We start from the raw sequence: 19,454 nt of genomic DNA on the forward strand, positions 1-19,454 counted from the left end.
CTGTGCCGAGAGCGATTTCGGTGCCACTGATGGTTATCACATCTGTGTCTTCCACAGCTGGTGCCCCAACTTCTCCACTTCCACCCGGCTTCCCGTCTTCCCTGCTCAAACCCGTCAGGAGAAGGGAGGGAAGGTGCTTGAAAATTCCCTTTGAAATCTTGCCTGTGAGGCATGGATTTATTAAAGCAACGAAGTTGTATGTGTGTGCACCAGCCCTGCCATGACATCAAAGGGAAGAACAAGAAGGAGTTTCAAAGGGGTGCCCTTGTTCCCCCTTCCCTATTTCTACATGCATACACACGCATGCACGCACATGCATACACATATTTTTCTTCCTTTACAAACTACTGGGCTTCTGCCGGGACTGCTTATTAAACTCTGTGCTGATAGGGGGAGATGCACAATACCTCACTGCAGTCACAGCATTCAGGGGGTTAACCAGGTAAAACACTGCGCCGATTCCTGCTGTCAACCTGGAGACTAACAAGACAGACGGATGCAGCGCAAACCAGTGGCTCAGAAATGGCCCCTTAAAAGGCCAGGATTACCCACAAAAGCACGTCAGCTCCTTGGTCAAAAGACAGGAAGGTGAGGTGTTGTCTTGAGTACATGTGACAGCTGATAAAACAGCCTTTCCCATGTGTTCAATAAAAGCAACAGGCTCGAAGCCCCTTTCAACACCTTTATCCTGGCTGTCAGTTATGAAGCCTCCTGATACCGATAAGACACAAGTCAGGACAAATATTGCCCTGTTTTCTGAGGGGTGAAATAGTGGCGTATGCAGTGAAGTGACTCGAAGCCAGAGTGACAGGACAAACACACCGCAGAGCTGGGAGCAGAGCTCCAGCGGGTATTTGCAGAGGTATCCTGAGTTTCAGGATCAGAGGTACAGAGAGATACCTGGCCTAATTTATGGGATCTGAGTCTCTCCATAGCTGGGATGAGGTGAACTCTGGGGTCAGACCTTCTTTGGGGTGATTTGGTCCCATTCTGCATCTGCCTGCATTAGCAGTGGGTAACAGAGAGACAGGGTGACTCCTGCCCAACACGGTAGTCAATGATACCAACATTAGGAAGTGACAGAGGCCATATTTATAATACTAATATCATGCTCCCAGTTTTGATGATGTTCTGCCTCTGGCAGCCTCTCTGCCTCCTCCCAGAGCTAGGGCAGTGCTACATCCATCCCCACACCGCTCCAGCAGTGGCGAGAGAACGTGGGAAGCAAGCCATGGTCCCCCTCAGCCTTCTGCCTAGGCATTCCTTCTCCGTAGGAGCAAAGCATCGGTGCAGAGCTGCTGGACATAATGGGTGAACGGCAGGTGCGCTGGGAGGGAGAGGGGTGTGATAGTCCCTGGGATGGAGTCCTCTGTGCCCTACCCCAAACTGGTCTCTGCACTGCCTGCTGATCCTCTGACTTAGAAGCATCAGGCTGCTTAGTGCTGGCATTGCAAAAGACTGAAGTAATACCAGTACGTTTAGGGCTCTAATCTCAGCCCATGTGGCTGTGCTGAGCTAGCTTCACCCAACAGTGAAAGCCTAACACCTAACTGATAGCTGTGAGACTGCAGCAGATGAAACTGCCCTGGCCAGCTGGTGCCCAGGGTATTTATCCAGGAGCTCTGGCCAGTGCCGATGAGTGTCTCATATCCAAACATGAGCAGAGAGATTAACTTCAGGGTGGGTATTTCTGCAAAGCTGCAGTCACAGCCCTAAATTCAGGGGGATGCACCCACAGAGAGGTGGTACACAAATCCTTGGAAAGATACTGTCCGCCCTGGAGAGCTCTGGCTGTCTTTAGAAGAGGTAGACAAAGCGCATTTCATTATAAATGGGGCACTCAGCCTCTGAGCTGGTCACACAAGGAGACAGAAGAGGTATGTGACAGGGTAGCAATCCAAAACCCCCTGCCCTTGGCCTTCGCTACAACTTCCCTGATGCTTTCTTTGATAATTTACTATCCCTCTAGAAGAAATACAAATTCACCACCCTCCTGCTTTCCTACAGCTGGATACTTGCTGCATTTGGAGTTTTTCACCATGGTTGTTTGGGAAAGCACTGGTTTAAACTGGCTCTGCCCTGAGACTGATGCTTGGCTCAGCCTGAGCAGGTTTGGAAACACTGCGCTCAGAACCTCCTGCATTGCTTTGTCCCAGAGGCCCCACTGCATGAGACTTATGGGAGACAATGCTGCCTTCCAGCCAGAGTATCTCCTGCTGGGGGCACAAGGAGGAATAAATGGGTACCGCATGTCCTGTGTTCTGACTTTGAAGACTTCTCCCTGTGCACAGCAACTTTTAGCACTTTCCTGGGCAAACAGATAATGCCTAGGGTGAGTCAGATATTCACATATCCCTTGCCCCAGCTTTCTCTACTAAAGCAAAAAGAGAATACCTTTGGTAACTCCTTTGCTGCAATTCTGAAAGACTTAAATAAAGAGGGTGTATGTTGAATTTTGATGGGTGGTGAAGTCTAGAGGGCCATAAGGCAAGGTCTGCCTGAATTGTACCTGATGATGATTCTTTTTACGGCTAGCGTACCAAACTGTTTCATGAATGATAGCTGGTGTGTCTGCACATGTCTAGACATAGCAAGGCTGAAAAGTAGCAGCCAGTGGGGCTACTGCTGTCACTGACGGATGAGAGCAGCCAGGATCTTCCTTGGCTTTGCCCTGTGGCCTCTTGGTGAACCTGCTTGCTCTATTCTCTGGCCTCTTCAAAGTTTTTCACCTAGTTCATTAAGTGGGCTTGGTGAAGGGGGTCTGGAACTGGTTTAACAGAGAAAAGAACTTTGTGTGTTAACCTGCTATTATTGGAGTTCTAACTAGCTTTTTACTGAAGAATAAATCTGAGTTTTAACGCCTGTTGGATTTGATTGTGCGTGCCTCTGTAACATTTATTCTTCAGTAAAAAGTTAGAACTCCGGTAAGACCTGCACAGCATTTGTGTCGCAAGAGGGTAAATCAGTAGCATGTATTTGGGGCAGCACTGGACTTCAGTTCAGAGAGGTAGTTTTCTCTCCAGTATACATAATGCTTACAGAAATTTATTGGCAGGTCCTCAAGAGACTGTGAGCATCTTAACGGAATCAGAGGCCTCTTCTTATAAATCTATCTCATTTTTATTTTTACATGTGTGAGTGAATTTCCAGCTCATAAAAGTGAAGACCTCTTCTTCAAAGTTCACACACATACTCACTAAAGCACAAAACTGCAGTTTCATTCCCCTCAGGAGTGAAAAGCTTAGACTCCAGCCTTTCCCATCCTTCATCACTCTCTGCCACCTCCAAAACTCTGCTGATGAACATCAGTCCTGATCTCTGACTTTTCTGCTGATGCCTTCCTGGGAATGTCCCCTCCACTGTGCTTAGTCCTGCCACACTGCAGGACTCTGTCCTGCTGTGAGTTGCACTGAAGGCACCAGCTAGGTTCCTAAACTGGGTCCAGTTCAGAGCCCCACTTTGTACACAGAGAAGATTTTCAACCTTGACTAATTGAAGGAAGACCTGGCTTAGTGTGGGTAGGGACTGAGGAAGGCTTCCCAGAGTGGGAATAAGGAGAGGGTCAGAATGAGAATCTCGGGTAGCAATTCAGTAGCAATGAGCAGATGTTTGCCTTTAGGACCCAATGGTTTCAGTCTCTCCAGGGTTCATCATCGCATCTTACTCAGTTTCTGTCTTGCCCATTATCTTTTAAAGACACATCTATCTGAGAAGGCTCCTCTTCTCCTCAATCCTCATTTTTCTTCCCGGGCGTGGGCATCCTCCCTTAAACTTCAAGCACCTCTCCTCAGGCCTCAGTTTCCTAACTAAGATTATTTATTGATAGTCTCTTTCTTTTCTTTTTTCTTTTCCCCTTTTGGCTCCATGGCTCATCAATTAACTGGAGAGGGTATTGATTGGTAATTGTGTCAGGTTTTCCAAAGGTTTCTGGGAAATGCGGCTGCTGCTGCTGCTTCAGATGATTGCATATGCTCTGTCTTTGACTCACAGAGCACAGCTAGGGAGTATTCTCACTCAATGTGACTTAAACGAGCAATGAGCTCACAATTTACCCTTAGGAGGGTATTATTTGCAGCTCTCACTGGATGGGTGTTTGACATTAAAAAGAAAACAGAAGAAGCTAGAACCTAACAATTAATTCCCACTGAGCCAAATGGAAACTTTAAATTGGGGGTCTATGGCAGTCTGACATATGTTAGCTTATAGCATTAGGCTACCTGGCTGGAAGGATATTTGTGTCTGGCAAACTAAACTTACAGTAATAACATGATTTGTACCACAGTCTGATTTCACCCCCTTCCGTCTAAAGGCTCAGTAAATTAAGTTCATGTTGGTGCCACTCTGTGCTGTAAAACTGCTGCTGCAATCCCTATTGGGTCTCCCAGTGCTAGCACAGCTCCTACATTTGGAAATGATTTGCTTAAAGAGATCAGCTATTGATTAATAAGGGATTGTTTTCTTCATCTGCTTTTCTACATGATGGATAATTCTGCCCTAGCAAGCCTGTAATTCCCAAGCCTGGGATTGGGAAGATTGTGTTGGCCTGTTCAACGTGTACATGTGCAGGTGCTCACCTCCTTTCCCACGCTGGACCCCTATTGATTGTAGCTGAGGAGAAAACAGTGTGACATTGCCTTTGCTTCCAGGATGATTTACATGGCCTTACAGCCCACAATACATCTCTGGCCTGAAAGACATAGTATCCATCTCGCTGACAAATGCCAGTGTGGGTTTCAAAGCAGTTAAAGGTGGGTGTGTAACAGAGGCGGTAACATTGACCTATCAGCAAATAGCCTGAGAAAGAGCTGCTTTATATATCTGAATATGGTAGATATTTCAGCAGTGTCTCGCTTGCATTATACAGTGATCAGCTCCCTCTTGCTCGCTAGTATGTCAAGAAGTTCAGCTGCTGGGCTAGGTGTTGTGTTGAGCTCCTCAGCGGTGCTCCGGCGAGGGCTGGGCTGCCCGAACAGTGACGGCAGGTCTGGGACATTGGGGAGTCATGATGGCTAGTCGATAAGAAGGTCCGTTCCTGCAGACAGTCTGGAGTTCCTGCTGTCTCTGGCTGGTAGGTGATGTGATGCTGCAGAAGGGGGCTAAGGAGAAGATGCAAATTTTTGAGTGCCAGTATTTTGGCAGGTAGAAGAGGAATCGCTCTGTGTGCTCCTACCCAGCCTGTCTTCTGCCAACAGGAGAGTTTCTTGAAGTCTCTCCTCACCCATGTTCCTTGCTAAACATCCCCTGAATTCCCTCAAAGTTGATCACAAATTAGTGAGAGAAAAATTGTTCCTACTGACTTAGGATGAGACTTTGCCACATAGTCCTGTGTCTAAGACCAAGCTTCTTGCTCTTCAAGAAGCCACTTTACCAAGACAGACTGTTCAAACTACTCAGACTTGGGTCTTTAACCCATTACCATAAAACTTCGGGGGGCATTTGCTTGAAATAAGTTGCTGTCATGACTTGTGTGATGTTTCCTCCCTGAAGGGTAAGAAAAAGGAAAGGGAAAGGGCTGCAGGAGGGGCTGGAGGGGTTTTGAGAGTCTCATCCACAGTGAAAGCAGAGAGGCTGATGTGGGACCTAGCTATTTTGCTCACACTATCCCAAACCAGCTCTCCGTTCTCCTGTCTTTCTGGTATTGCCTCCTAGGGCTGTTCAAGGGAAGGTGAGTTCTTTGCTCAAGTCCAGGCCTAATTTCATACTTCAATGTGAGTAATAAAAAGCTTGTCAGATGAAACTTGTTTTCATAACACCCCCTGCAAGCATATGTCCAGCACACATGCAGACACACACACAAACACAAAGACTTTCTCATTATCCCCGGCTTTGTGCTATCCAACTTCCACCGTTGTTTTTTTCTCACTGTTTGTACATTGACCTGTATTCAATGCAGCATCCCTGCATGTGTTGTGTTTCTCACAGTAACCGTTGTACACATGTACCCATACGGATTATGCATGCACCAGATCTCCACAATTCCCTTGTTCCGCCTGGCACAAGTTCAAATGAGTTGAATTGGAAAGCAGTGGCTTTTTCCCCTCTCATCACTACATGTAAATCTTCATCAGGTTGGTGACTTTCCAGCATATCACACCCACTGTTAGTGTTTTGTTTTGTTAATCTATTAGCTCAGCAGATAATAAATCAGTCTTAGAAAGAATTAGCACTTTGACGATGCCATTCTGCCTCACAGAGCAACTTTTTTTTTTTTTTTATTAAGGTGACTAGTATTTCTTTCCATGAAGAGTCAACATGTAAATTTTCTAGGCACCAGCAGAGCATCTTCTGTAATTCCACACACTGAGCATCTTCACCAGCCTGCCAGCTGCTGCTTCTGACTGCTTCTCTTGTGCTACGGACTTTCACACGGCTCTGGGAAAGCTTCTCAGCCCAAAGATGCCACCTGCTTCCTTGTGACCTGCTCCAAAACTGCTTTTGAGCCGGTCCTGTAGGACAAGTGGTTGTTGTGGGAGATGAACCAACATAGAGGGTTAGAGATGTTAAGGGTGCCAATTGAATGCAGAGTCTCCTGATGAGGTGGGTTTGATTTGGGCTGTTCTAACTGTGAATGTTAACCCTTGGTTTTCAGACCTGATGCCATGTTCAGCCATTATTTCTCAAAGTTCAGAGCTGCTGTCAGAGGGTTGAAAGGTGGTTTGAACAAAGAACTGAGTTCCAGCAAATAAGATACAGAAGGTTCAAACTCAGCCCACATAAAAATTTAGTCCCTAGTTTTAAGACAAAAGGAGAATCACATTAAGAAGCTAAGCTGAAGAAGCAGCTTTGTTTCTTCATAGCATTCTCGTAGATATGCTGAAATGCATTCCTTCCCCATCAATCACGGTGAAGAGTACATTTGCTTAAAGCAGTTGTGAATGAAAGAGATGTGATGAAATCACCGTCAATGGTCAGGCTGGGAATTCATCAAGATGTCTACTGATCCTCTTAAAAACGTATCATTGCCTGTTGAATTGTGGAGCCTAATAGAAGGAAAATTAGTTGACAAAGTTGGTTTTATTTTCCCAGAGTTATAGACTTCATCGTATTTCCAATTCGCTGCTAAACAAAGATATGAGCCTACCTTTTGTTCAATTCGAAGCATTTAATGACTTCATAAAAAAAATCAGGCTGTTGAAATTTATATCCATAAGTTGTCATCTCTGCCTTATTTTCAATTTTCCTGTGAAGTTATTAAAACATTATGTGATCGTAATATGTTTATGGGGAGGGGGAAATGAGGTGTAACTCTGACTGAGGCACAATGATTTGATAAGAACTGTAAAGCACCAAGTGCCACTAACTTGTACAGGGGAAGATGTGTGTATATGTGTGTATCTATACAGAGTGGAGTATTGGGTACATATATTCCATACTTGTTGCACAGAGTTTCTATTCTCCCAGCCTACATAAATATTAATGAGACTCAAAGGTATCAAACTCTGCTCAACAAGTTGAACTTAGACTCCCTCCTGCCTTTGAACTGCTTTGCCTTTTTCTTTTGGATGTTGTGTGACAGAAGATAGGAATTTTGGAGCAAACTTGATGGTAGTGTTTTGCTGCTAACAAGCACAGAGCCCGTTGTTATTCCCTATGCCTTTATTCACATGGGAGAAAAAAAGAAAACTATTAATGGACATAAGTAGCTTTCTAGGCTTCTGTTCTGCTCTGTCTTCTGTTAGGTTATACTGCACCTTCCCTGTGGTATCTGAACTTCTGGCCTGTTTTGTCAGCTGGGTGCAGACCCAAACTTACATTTGTAAGTAGGATGCTGAGCACGTTGACTGTAACAGCTGTGGACAGGGATTTTCTTTCTGCTGCATATCTGCACAGTGTTTTGTGCAGGGCTTCTTGCCTAGGACTCCTATGGCTGTATTAAGAGCTCCTAGTATGGCACCAAAGACAGACTTACAATTTAGAGAGACTGTTGCTCTCAGTCTCTAGGCTTTCTCTCTACAGAATGAAGTCACTGCAATGTCCAAGCCGAACACAGCAAGCAGGTTGGAAGGATGCCTGTATTGAAATAAAAAAGGCCCCCTGATTTTCTGACCAAAAATGCAGTCCTGTTTTCACCCCAGTGTGGCAGTCTTTTGAACATATTAATCATTTTAGGGAAAAGTTGGACCTGGTATAAATCAGAGTAACCCATTGTCTTGAGCAGTGCTACTTCAGTCTCCAGTGGTCGACAAATGGTCCAATCAAACTGATGGCATGTCAATATGAGTGATAGGAGGCGTATGTTTCTGTGTGCTAAAAGCAGCACAACACATTGCAAGGGATAGGAAACTGGAGTGGTTCCGACAGAGTCACATATGGCTTCACATATATAATGTGCAAATTCATCAGTCAAAAATATTGAAACACTTCATAAGGGTAAAGCTCTGCTCCTACAAGGGCTGCAATCTCACAGACTTCAGGTGAGCAGAGTGGAATCAGTGCCAAGTGCTTGCAAAATCCTCCCACAATAGTGTTTTCCAGGGTGGTCACGTGAGCCACTTTCACCTTGGGAGACCAGGATTCGTATCTGGCTTTAGTCATATCCAGCTGAGTGATTTCACCCACCTTCCTCTGTCATACGCATTAGATCTTTGACCATCCTGGATTGGGAGAAGCTGTCCACGCTGAAGCAGACCTGTGAGAGCAAAGGAGGTTGCAAGACAAGTGCCTCACTCTTTATCTGTTAGATGAGGAGAGGGGACGTCATCATAGCTATACGGGTTGGTGGCCTACAGCATCCTGCCAGTCAGGCACCCTTTTGACAGGGTGCTCCAGAGCTGATGTAAGGGATGCCAATGATTGTTGAAAGCGAGCACAGAGGAGTATAGGCAGAGTTAAGCCTCTGTGCCAGAATAAGGCCATTTCAGGTCAGGAACGAAGAGCCTTGGCAGAGCTGTGTGGGGAATCCAACAAGGTATCTGCCCTCAGGGTTCCTGTCTCTAATCTGCACTAATATTTGGCTCTTGCAGGGTTGCTACATCCACTCATTAAAAAGAAGATGCAAAGAAAATACATGCAGGAATTTTTCCCTGCTAGGTGTATCCCAGCACTGTTAAGCTTCATGTTTGCACATCCAAACAGCTCTCCAGCACCAAGAAATGAGTGTTTGGGCCCACCAAAAGCCTATGTTTGTCTTTCTGGGACCAGCACATACCCCATGCTTTGCAAGGCTTATTTTGATTGCTAATTTTGAGTTGACAGGATGTATGGGGCTCCAGAATGTAGCTCACTGCATAGACTGTGCTGAACTGACAGGACAGGTACGTGGGGCCATTTGCTGGCACATGGAAGAAACAACAAAAAACATTAGCTACATTAGAACTACTTGAGATAACCCTAAGAGTCCTTCTTACAGACAGCTCTACTCCTGCTGACTCTAACTATATAATGCTAGAGCAGAGAGCCAGGCCCAGCATGGCTAGTAGGAAAGGGTTTAATTACTTTCATTCTCCATTCTCATTTCAGCCTTCCTAGTAATTTGCGTTGCCTTTGTTACTAGAACAAGGGAGACAAAAGATATTTGCCTTGTAGATTCCTTTAAAAAGCAGTTCTTGTGCTAGTGAAAGCAGCCTGCCTGACAAGCTGCTAAAACCAAAACCCGCAAATCCGCATAGGTTTGGCACACAGCACAGACCCAGGGCGACTCTTCTGGACTACAATCCTCTAAGGGCGAGAAAGGAAGGCAGTCCTCTGGACCAGTCCTTAGTCAATTTGATGGGGTTGCCAACAGCAAGGTCAATGCAAGCCTAGCCTCAGGCATGTATTATTTGCTGTTGTAGACCATTCCCTGGCAGGAGCTGAGCTGGAGCACTAACCTCTTCCCCCTGGATCACCAAAGATGCTTTTGATGGAGTTAGCTCATGGTGACGGCCACAGAGGCAGGAGTTGCTGAGTGAATAACTCTACTCTGTCACTGAGCCTCGGTGCTTGATAAAACTGCATCTGTGTGTCGAAAAGGAAAGCAAATCACTAGCACTAATGGAAGGGTGGATTGTTTGAGACAGTTCCAGACACCCAGGGACCATCGTGTTTTCCTGTTGGAATTAAACTGATGGGTGTTGTTCCAGACTACACACATGGGAATGCTCTTTATTTTCATTTTCAGCTCAGAAAGCTTGTGCCCACCATTTTCTCATTGGGAAATCACACTGTTTTCTGTACCTGCTTATCATAAAATAAGAGCCTCATTGCACAGCATAGCTTTCATTACAAACTGCTTGTGAACTTGAGAATAGCAACTGTAGAACACTGTGGTATGTCTATGCCAACAACCAGAAATCTGTGTGTCCTTTCTGCCTGTCCTCTGAGCTGCCCATAAACAAACAGGCTACTTTCCAGAGATCCATATTAACAAGGAATTCTTCCTTCAAAGATACTGGAGTACAGCAGTCACCAGGCCTTTCTCAGAGATACAACCACATCTCGGGGTGGGGGGAAGGAAAATAGGTAGGTCTTTGTCATCAGCTGTCAAAATTGGGACAGAGGAAGCTGAGCATTTGGAGTAAGAGGTCATATAAGAATCCATGCACATTTAGGTAAATTTACCTGTACCAGAAAAAAAAGAAAAGAGGAGCTCCATCAGAACTGTTCAGAGATGGATCACTTTTGTTAGAAAATACTAGGGTTTTAATGCAGAGATTACAGCATTAGTCTATTGCTGGAGACAAAATATGGCTGTATACATTAAAAATGTTGAATATGGCTGGCTACTGCATTGATACACACAGCTGATATAGTCAGAATACATTCATTATTCTGGAAACACAGGCAGATTTTGTGCTTTGCTGCAATTTGCTGATGCTCTGCTTTTCATTCCATTTGAACCTGTTTCCCTTCATGTTAAATATTTTTTGAGTAGAGTTGGCTCTGGTGTTTTTAATGCCCTTAGCAGAGTTTGGAGGTCGCTGTAGCAGAGCAAATAGTGAAGACAGCAGAATTCCAGCAGCAATTGAACTGCTTCCATGAACCACTCTTCGTTGTGTCCTCTGGACATCTGTTGTGCTTCTTTAATGGGAACTGTTGGCTTTGCTCTTCAGGAACCAAGCAAAATATTCTCAAGTTCAAAAATACTCTAAAGTGCTGGTTAAGTCAGATCTAAACACAGGTAACAACACAAGCAACAAAACAGTTTGTAATGCTTTGCAGCTCTTAATGTAAGTATACCTACACCAGCGAAGAGGAAACTCTGATTATTGACTGAAATTCCCTTTGCACTTCTTAAACAGCATGAGTTTCACATAACCTTAAATCCTTTCAGTCCTAGGTGACAATGAGGAGACAAAAAATACTGGCGAAGGGAAGGTGAGAGAGGAAGTTGGAAGGCTGCGGCGGGCAGGAGGCTTCCATAGTGTGGTGAAGCAGCTGTTTGCAGCACAGGCAAGGGCAAAAACTGGCTCTAGCTTGACTGCAAAAGGCAGAGCCTCTTCTGAGCAGAGAAGCATGGCAACACCAGGGCAAAAACTCTTCCTTGGTGAGGCCAAGCAACAGCAGGTCAATGCATAAAGATGCTGGGTCCAACGGCAGCCACAGAGCCACTATTCCATAGCAGCCATGTCAGATGAGACGAGCCAAGACCTTTGTGTCTCTTGATACAATGGAAATGTTGCAGGAACACAGCATGGTGATTTTGCCCAGCATCTTCTGTACTGAGCAGGAGGTAGTTTCTAAGGAAAGGACATTATTAACAGTGCTTTCCAGAAGTTTCCAGCAGCTCTCCGAGAGAAAGAGTTGGTCTTTCACAGGAATTTTCTGCTTGAAAATGTTAGAGGATTTTTTTCCTACACAGTGCTGCAGGCTCCTGCATGTTATGTTGTCATACTTGGCAGGAGGACGAAGGGTAAGGAAGTGTTAAGTTATAATGTAAATTGAGTTTATTGCTGTCTGGCAGAATATTTTGGCAGCCTTTTGTGACAAAGCCTCTGCCACAAACACTTTTTTGCATTTGGAACCAGGTCAAACCGTTAATCTGGGTGTCTGCAGGGACATGTACAATACTACAGCAGCTCCTACTGTCAGAAGACGGATGCATCCCTGGCTTCCCACTGAATGTGCTCACTTCTGACAATGTTAGATTTGATAGGTTTTGCTAGCAAGAAAGGTTATTGGGGCAGGAGGAAATGACTGATTTAAAAGAGCCTGCATTAAACAGCTGTTCAAACCGTGTTTCCAGTTTCTCAGTGTTTCAGAACAGCCACCACATCTTTCTTGAGGCCATCAAAACTGTAGCACAGAGAATTACTAATCTACCAATCTGCTAACTTCAAAGCTCTGGAGGAAAGCTATCCCAGTCTGGCCCTTAGTAGTTCACATTTGGGGCTCCTGTTGCCATAAGTCAAGTTTTGTGTCACAGACCATCACAGAAAGCCCTAATGATGTGATACCCACAGGGCACAAGAGGAGATTGCCCAGTGGGTCTAGCAAGAGGACTCATCCCATGTGCCCTCCTAGAAGGGCCTTCCAGTTCACTGTGTCTCTGTAGTATCAGGTGAAAACATCCATTAGGTTATAATGAGTGTTTCTGTCATGATCCATTCATGATCCATTTCAGCTGAGGAAGGGAGGGAGAGAAGGATGATAGTGAACTACACTTTTCTTTCTCTGGTCCCATGATAGTACCAGTTAAAATTAATAGGGCTATTGTGCGTGTGCAAGCGTAGGAGAGGATTTATTTGACAGAGCTACAGATGGAAGGGTTAACTATATGCCTAAAATGGCTTCACTACTCAAATATTTTCTTGGAAAGCTTTGAAATGGTAAGCCTTTGTAGTTTGGGTTTTTTTTAATTAACATTGATCATTGGCTGTACCAATTAATGCAATTACTTGGTCCAAAAAAACCCATCCTATCAGATCTGTATCATATGCTAGTCCTCTCAGAAAAACAATTTGGGCAGAGCAGACTGAAGAAATGGATTAGCCAAAGAAAATATTTCTGTTAAAAGAAATTGTCATTTGGGTTTTTTTTTTTAGAAGAAATGACACATTGACTGCATGCAGAGTCATAACCCATTTCCGTTTCAATAGGAACTAAATATGTTTAATCACTGGGCTGTCATATTAACAATCTATTATTTTTATTTAAAAAACACGAAGGAAACAAACATTAAAGTCTAGAAAATTGGTTCAATATTGAAACTTTCTTTTGGGATACAGGTAGGATTTGAAATTTCAGCAACTTTGGAAGATGGTAGTTCTGCCATGTATTCACGTCTGATTTTTTCCAGTTAATTTCAGTGATCAGAGAAGTTTAGAGGCGCTGTTAGTTTCCCAGTTCTGCATCCAAAGGATACATTTGAAAACAGAGACATGACCTGAGTGTAACCTCCCTCTGATCTATAAGTTATATTAATATGACTGCGGGTGGTGGGGATTTGTATACTTGGATCCAATATTTTTTTCCTCTAAAGTGCTAATCCTTTACTTGGAACCCACATATAAAAGACTTGGCTTTTCAGGACCAGGTCATGTGTTTTCCAGGCTGGTGAATGCCTCAGCAGATATACTGGTGGGAATTTGTTACCACCAAACCTGAAATAAGAGCTTAATTCTGGATTTGCCTGAGGGCCAAACCTTTTTCACAGTTCCAATCCACATCTAAATACCAGCACTTTGATCTTCCCTGCTTCATGGTCTCTACTCTTTTATCCTTAAAAGAGATTCAGCCAGATTTGCAGTGGAGATTACACCTCACTTCTTTGTACCTCTACTTGCACAAGCATCAAAACCCATCATCTCCCACCCGTTCCCGCTTGCTGGGTGGTGGAGACCATCCCAGCAGGGTGTTCCATCTTGGCCATGTGAGACAGTGCCCTCCAAACAAACTCAGAGAGCACCAAAACAAAAGTGAGGAGAGAGAAGACCTCCATCTTCAACATCCACCCAGCATTTCCCAGGCTCTGGAGGGCTCTAATGATGTTGCTCATTGGCATGTCCCACCGTGATGCCACACCCCTTCTGAATGTCCCTCCAGCTCAATAAGCAAAGCGTGCTCCTATCTCTGCACCTAACACAATGCAATGGACCTTCTCCTCCAGATCTGTCCCCTCCTGCTGCTCCTCTTCCACTAACGGCGAAGGGCTGGCTTCTCCCCACGCTTTGCTAGACACCACATGTCTTGCTGCAACTTCTCCCGGACATGTACCTGCTTGATGTGCTTGCCCCTGCATCCAGCTGCGGAAGCCAAGCAACATTTTTCAGGCCAGCACAGTGGTTATCAGCCCAGAAGGCCACATCAGGTCAAGTGAAACACTTTGCAGATGTTGGCAAAACGGTGGGGGGGGAAAATTAATAAATAAAAGTAATTCCTTCTCCCTTCCTCCAGTGCTTCCTCGAAACACTAATTAAAAAAGAAAAATTCTGCAGCTTATATATGCTTTTTACTGGTTAAAACATTAAATAAAGCTGAAAAAACCAAGTGAAATATTACTCTGCATGTCAACTTTTCTATTCAGCAAAGCTGCTATGAGAAGAAGGGGGATTGGGGTGTATCTCCCATACCTGTTTTATAAGTTTTCTTTACTCTTGTCAGTAAGCTGAAATATCATTTTTTCCCACTGATCTTTAAAGATTACCTGGGCAATCCATACCCTGAGCATTGGCATGGGACACAGAAAGATGGGTCTGAGAGGTTACCTGCGGTCCCTTTTCTAGGTCACCCCTCTGGGCATGAGGCACAGAAGAGTTTGACTTCTGTCAAACGTGCGTTTGCATCCAAAGAGAGAGATCACAGAAGGAGCACAGAAAAGAGGTGGACTTTGTGCTGTGGGGCATTTGCAAGCAGATGAGTGGTGCCAGACCTAGAGGACAGAAAATTAGGGCACGTATTTGGCAAAAGGACTGCAACACAGAAAGCAAATGGCACTGGTTCAGCTGGAAATCTCTGGGGTCATGAGGAGTCCCAGGCTGCTGTGTGAATCCTCCAGCAGCCACCGCTTCCAGGGGCTGGAAGCTGGAATCTTTAAAAGAGTCAAAGTGAATTAGGGGTCAAAATCAGTGGAAATTCAGAGTGAAGCAGACGCCTTTGGGGCTGCTTGCAAGCTATATGAGATCTAGATTTAATAGCTAGGAACTCCCCAGAGCACTGATCAGGCTGTTGCTGTGTTTGAGATGTGCTCTCCCTTGGGTGTGAGTTGCAAAAGTGCATGTCAGCAGCCAGGTCTGAACGCCACACTCAATACCTGCCCCACGCCGTAAGAGAGAGAGTTTAAAAGTAGGTCACAGCTTACTGTAATGTAAATTCTTTCTTCTCAGGTGCAGCAAGGCCCTGTTTCATGTGCTACTGAGGCAGGAGCAGCAACTCCTGAGCACGCTGAGCATCCGTGATCCATCTTCCGCAGTACCTGCTCTGGGGACTCTGGAGAGCCGGAGGCTGCTGCCTTCACTGCACGCCACAGGGTCTGGCAGGAGGGGGACGATAGCAGCAGGTGCCACATGTCACGGCATACAGAGCTTGGGTGACAGTCGGTGGTATCAGACATCTTAAGCTTTCAGGTCTTAGGATGCCTTTCCATGCTTCTTAGCGCTGCCCCGTGCTGCTGTGATGTCCTGCAGCTCACAGAGCAACCCTGTGCTGCTCCACTTTCCATGTCCTGGCTGCACTTTTATCTCTCTGCCCTCACCAGGTGCTTCCTGGCTCAAGCACATGGGTTTTCCTGTGGGAAAATGCACTTTTCCTTAGCAACAAAGGCAAGGTCTGAGATAAACCATCTCAGTACAGCGAGATTAACAGGGAGGTTGAGAGAAAATAAATGTGTGGTCATTGCCTAGTGTCAGAAGCTTCAAACAGATAGGAAGTTGAATGCTCCATTCACCATTTTTCTAGAAGAGAGGCAAAAAAGCCAGAAGAAATTGCAGTTGTCCATTACTTGAAGAAACGAGTGTTTCATCTCATCCCTTCATACCTGCAGTGAATGGATGATAAGACTGGGAACTTCCCCTTCATCTCTAGATTGAAATCCCACCCACTTGCTTTGAATATCACTAGGGCCACTGCTCTTGATGGTTCCCAGTTTTCTGCCCTGAGAATATGGAAATTTGACCATCACCCACATTGCTTCCCTGTACAATTACAGCCAAGGGCTGAAACAAGCAGACCGTGAATGAGAGATGGAGTCATGAAAGCTCACAAGAAGAGAAGGCAAATTTGCGTGTTCTCAACACGATGAAAGAATGGAGCCGGTGTGAACATTTTCCATTGAAACTGGCTTTCTGAAAGAAACAGTTAGCACCTAAATAATTCTATTCACAGGACATATCTGCTTCTCATGGAAAATGTCAGTTGTTCAGATAGAGAAATACATTAAAAAGTCATATGTCAAAATATATCAAAGATATTTTGGCTGAACTAAAACTGAGGGGGGGTTGTTTGCAAAAATTCAAGCAGGGAGAAGTTAGACTTCTCTGACTCCGTTACTGAATAATACCTAGCTCTCCTACAGCTGGCTTCATCCACAGTGCATGTATAACTGTATCCTCTCCTTTCTACATACAGGAAAAAAGCTGAGAGATCTGAGTGATGGCCTTAAGTATTCTGGATACAGTCGTTATCATTCAGTCAGCTCTCTGAGAGCCTTCAGCCCCAGCGAGATCGGCTGGCATCTCTTTCTCACTCTACAGACAATCAGCACTGTAGGCATCAGGATTATCTCACTGAAGAAACACTTTTATTGGGCACACTGCTTATAGTAAATCTAGCAAGTGTTGCCCTTTTTTTCCCCAGGTATAGCCATGCATTGATCATTCAGCAGCTGCTGGTGCCTGGGTGTGTTAGCATGGGGGCAGACAGAGAGTTTTAAATGGGAGCCCCTGCGTGATGCTACAACACAGAAGTTTCTTCTCTCCCCCTCCACGCCAGCCCCGTGGGGCAGGGCTGTGCTCACCACCACCCCCAACCTCGGCCCCCTCCGACGTGGCCTTGGAAATGGGTACCAACAGGAGGGGTGCTCTGGGTTTCTCCAGGAAACCTGCCAAATTGCACAGGATGAATACAATCTGGAAAAATCTGTTTACCGTGATGCACTTGTACAGTTGGAAGGATGGAGCTGCTATTTCAAGCAGGCCTTCCTGTGAATGTAAAGGGGCATCTCAAAATGCATTTCAAACACAGAAATGAAGGGCCCTGCTCTGGCTCATTTTCACCTGTGATGTATCATCTCATCAGTGGCCCCAATTTACCAGACACCAGCAGGAAATTCAGTTTGTGAACCCCACTCCTGCAGTTGCCTATGCCAGTTAGCCACACAATGGCCAAAAGGACTGCTTTAAATACATTGGGGTATAATTCTGACCCTGACTGATACCAGTAACAAAAACTGCACTGAATATCATCTCGACCATCACTGTGCACAGGATTCTCAGTTTGAGGCAGGGTGAGTTGTGACACAGTAGGTTAATCACAGCTGTAGAAATCCTCCCCAAAGCAGTGAATTGTTTCCATCCTTCATACACAAAGGAAATAAACTTACACTGAAGTCCCAGTAGTTTGTCCAGGGTTCCCCTCTTAATATCTCTGCTGTATAACACCTGACAAGAGCTTCCCAAGTGCCTACCTACCCAAAAAAAGAGAGGAGACATCAGCAAGGACATACCAACAGCTCCACAGATGGGTACTTGGATGCAGCCCTAAAGATTAGAGCAATAGCATCATCCATAGTTGACTAGAATTTCTCTTTTACAGGCAATAAATATTGGATTATTTATTTTGCATCATGACTTCCTTCTCCTTTCCTCTCCTTTCTTTTTATCTTTCTGTATAGTAAGGAAAGAGCATATGATGAGTGTGGTATATTATAACTGAATATTAATCTCTCCTATTCAGTCAGTGCATGCATTCATTTATATGGATGATTTGCTAGTTTTGTTTGAATACACACACACACACATTTAACAGTGAGGTTTATTATGAAAAATGCCATCAAATTAACTCTTTTAAAAGATGCCAATATTACTGGCAAGAATTGCATTTTATTTTCTTTGTAAATGTGCTGCTTCCTTAGACATTCATTTCTTTGGAAATCCAGTACTTTTCCAAATGCAAAGACACTGGTGATGAGCAACTGTCATTCCCACATTAAAAAGCAAAACCAAGCCTTGATCTTTCTACAGCAGATTAGGGAGTGAGATAAAAATGAGATGAAAGCCTCAAATGTCTGTTCCACTAGGTTCGAGGCATTCTTTTTGTTTTAGTTCCGCACTCTGCCTCTTTAATTCCCCCTGGCTCAAATGCCAATTTTCTGCTGTGTTGGCATGACTGCCGAAGAATTGCTTCTGTTAATAAACTGCACAAAATAGCTGAGCAATTAGGCAATTAAACTGTTTTAAATTTAATTTAAAACCCTGGCATTTTGCTAGGAGTACTTTTTTTTTCTTTAATCCCATCTTTTTCGTGTGGTGGGAGGTAAAGGGCAAGTTGGAAGGGTGGGGAGGCTGCATGGTAAGGAGGGAAGAGTCTGATGTGATCAGAGTTTACTCAGGCTCCCGCTACAGATAAAGCACAAGGGCTATCTGCTTTGGGGACCACATTTCAGTCCTTGTCCCTTATAGAACAAGTCATTTTTTCCCAAACATTTAACACACAAACAAGCTTAATCTGATTTCTGTCCTGATCCCAGATGGGTATCAGGGCTTGTAAGCAAATGATTCCAAGAGCTGCCTACCTGCTCTTGGCTGCTAATTCAAAATAAAAAGGAGCGGTGGAGAAAACACAGGAATTACTATGCCTGGGGGTGAGCAACCTATTCTGCTCATCATCGTGTGTTCCCACTGCATTCAAGGGCACTTCTCCAAGTTACCTGAACCATAGCAAAGTTTGTCCTTTGAGCTTATTTGACCTGTACTTACAGAGATGCCTTTTTTTGCTACAGATGAAGTTTGCGTTTTGATAAATGTTCTCTCGCTAACTTGCCGTCAATGACGGCACGGGGATTTAAACTTCCCAGAGATGGGCCCAAGAGGAGAATGGTGAGAGGGCTTCTTCCATCATGCCATGGCTGCATCACCGAGCCCATCATTGGCTGCCTTGCTCCACCACCAGCCAAGGCCTCTCTTGGGCCACTCACACAGCGCAGGCCAAGTTCTGACAGCCCACCTCCATCTTGCTACATCCCTCCCCAAACCACTCATCTCCCCTGGGCCACCATCCAAAATCTGTGCATGTTCCTTTATTCCGATCCACAGTCCCAACCCATCCCATTCATGAACCCAAGCAAAGCTCTCCCAATAACCATAAAACTTCAACTACCCAGCAACATCCCATCCTTGTGCACTGCAACTGCTTTTCCACCTTCACTGCTTTGCACCATGCATCTCAGCCGACCCACAACTCTACCACTCCTAAGTTTTCAGAGTAATCTGTCCTTTTTACCTCTCAATGCATTAAATCTCTTTTCTTACTGTAATGGCTGGAAGAAACAAAACATTCTCCTTAGTGCCCTGCTAAAACTTTCCCCTAGTAAAACTCACCAT

This window comes from Harpia harpyja, chromosome Z (genome assembly GCF_026419915.1).
Source record: "Harpia harpyja isolate bHarHar1 chromosome Z, bHarHar1 primary haplotype, whole genome shotgun sequence".
Taxonomy (NCBI): Eukaryota; Metazoa; Chordata; class Aves; order Accipitriformes; family Accipitridae; genus Harpia; species Harpia harpyja.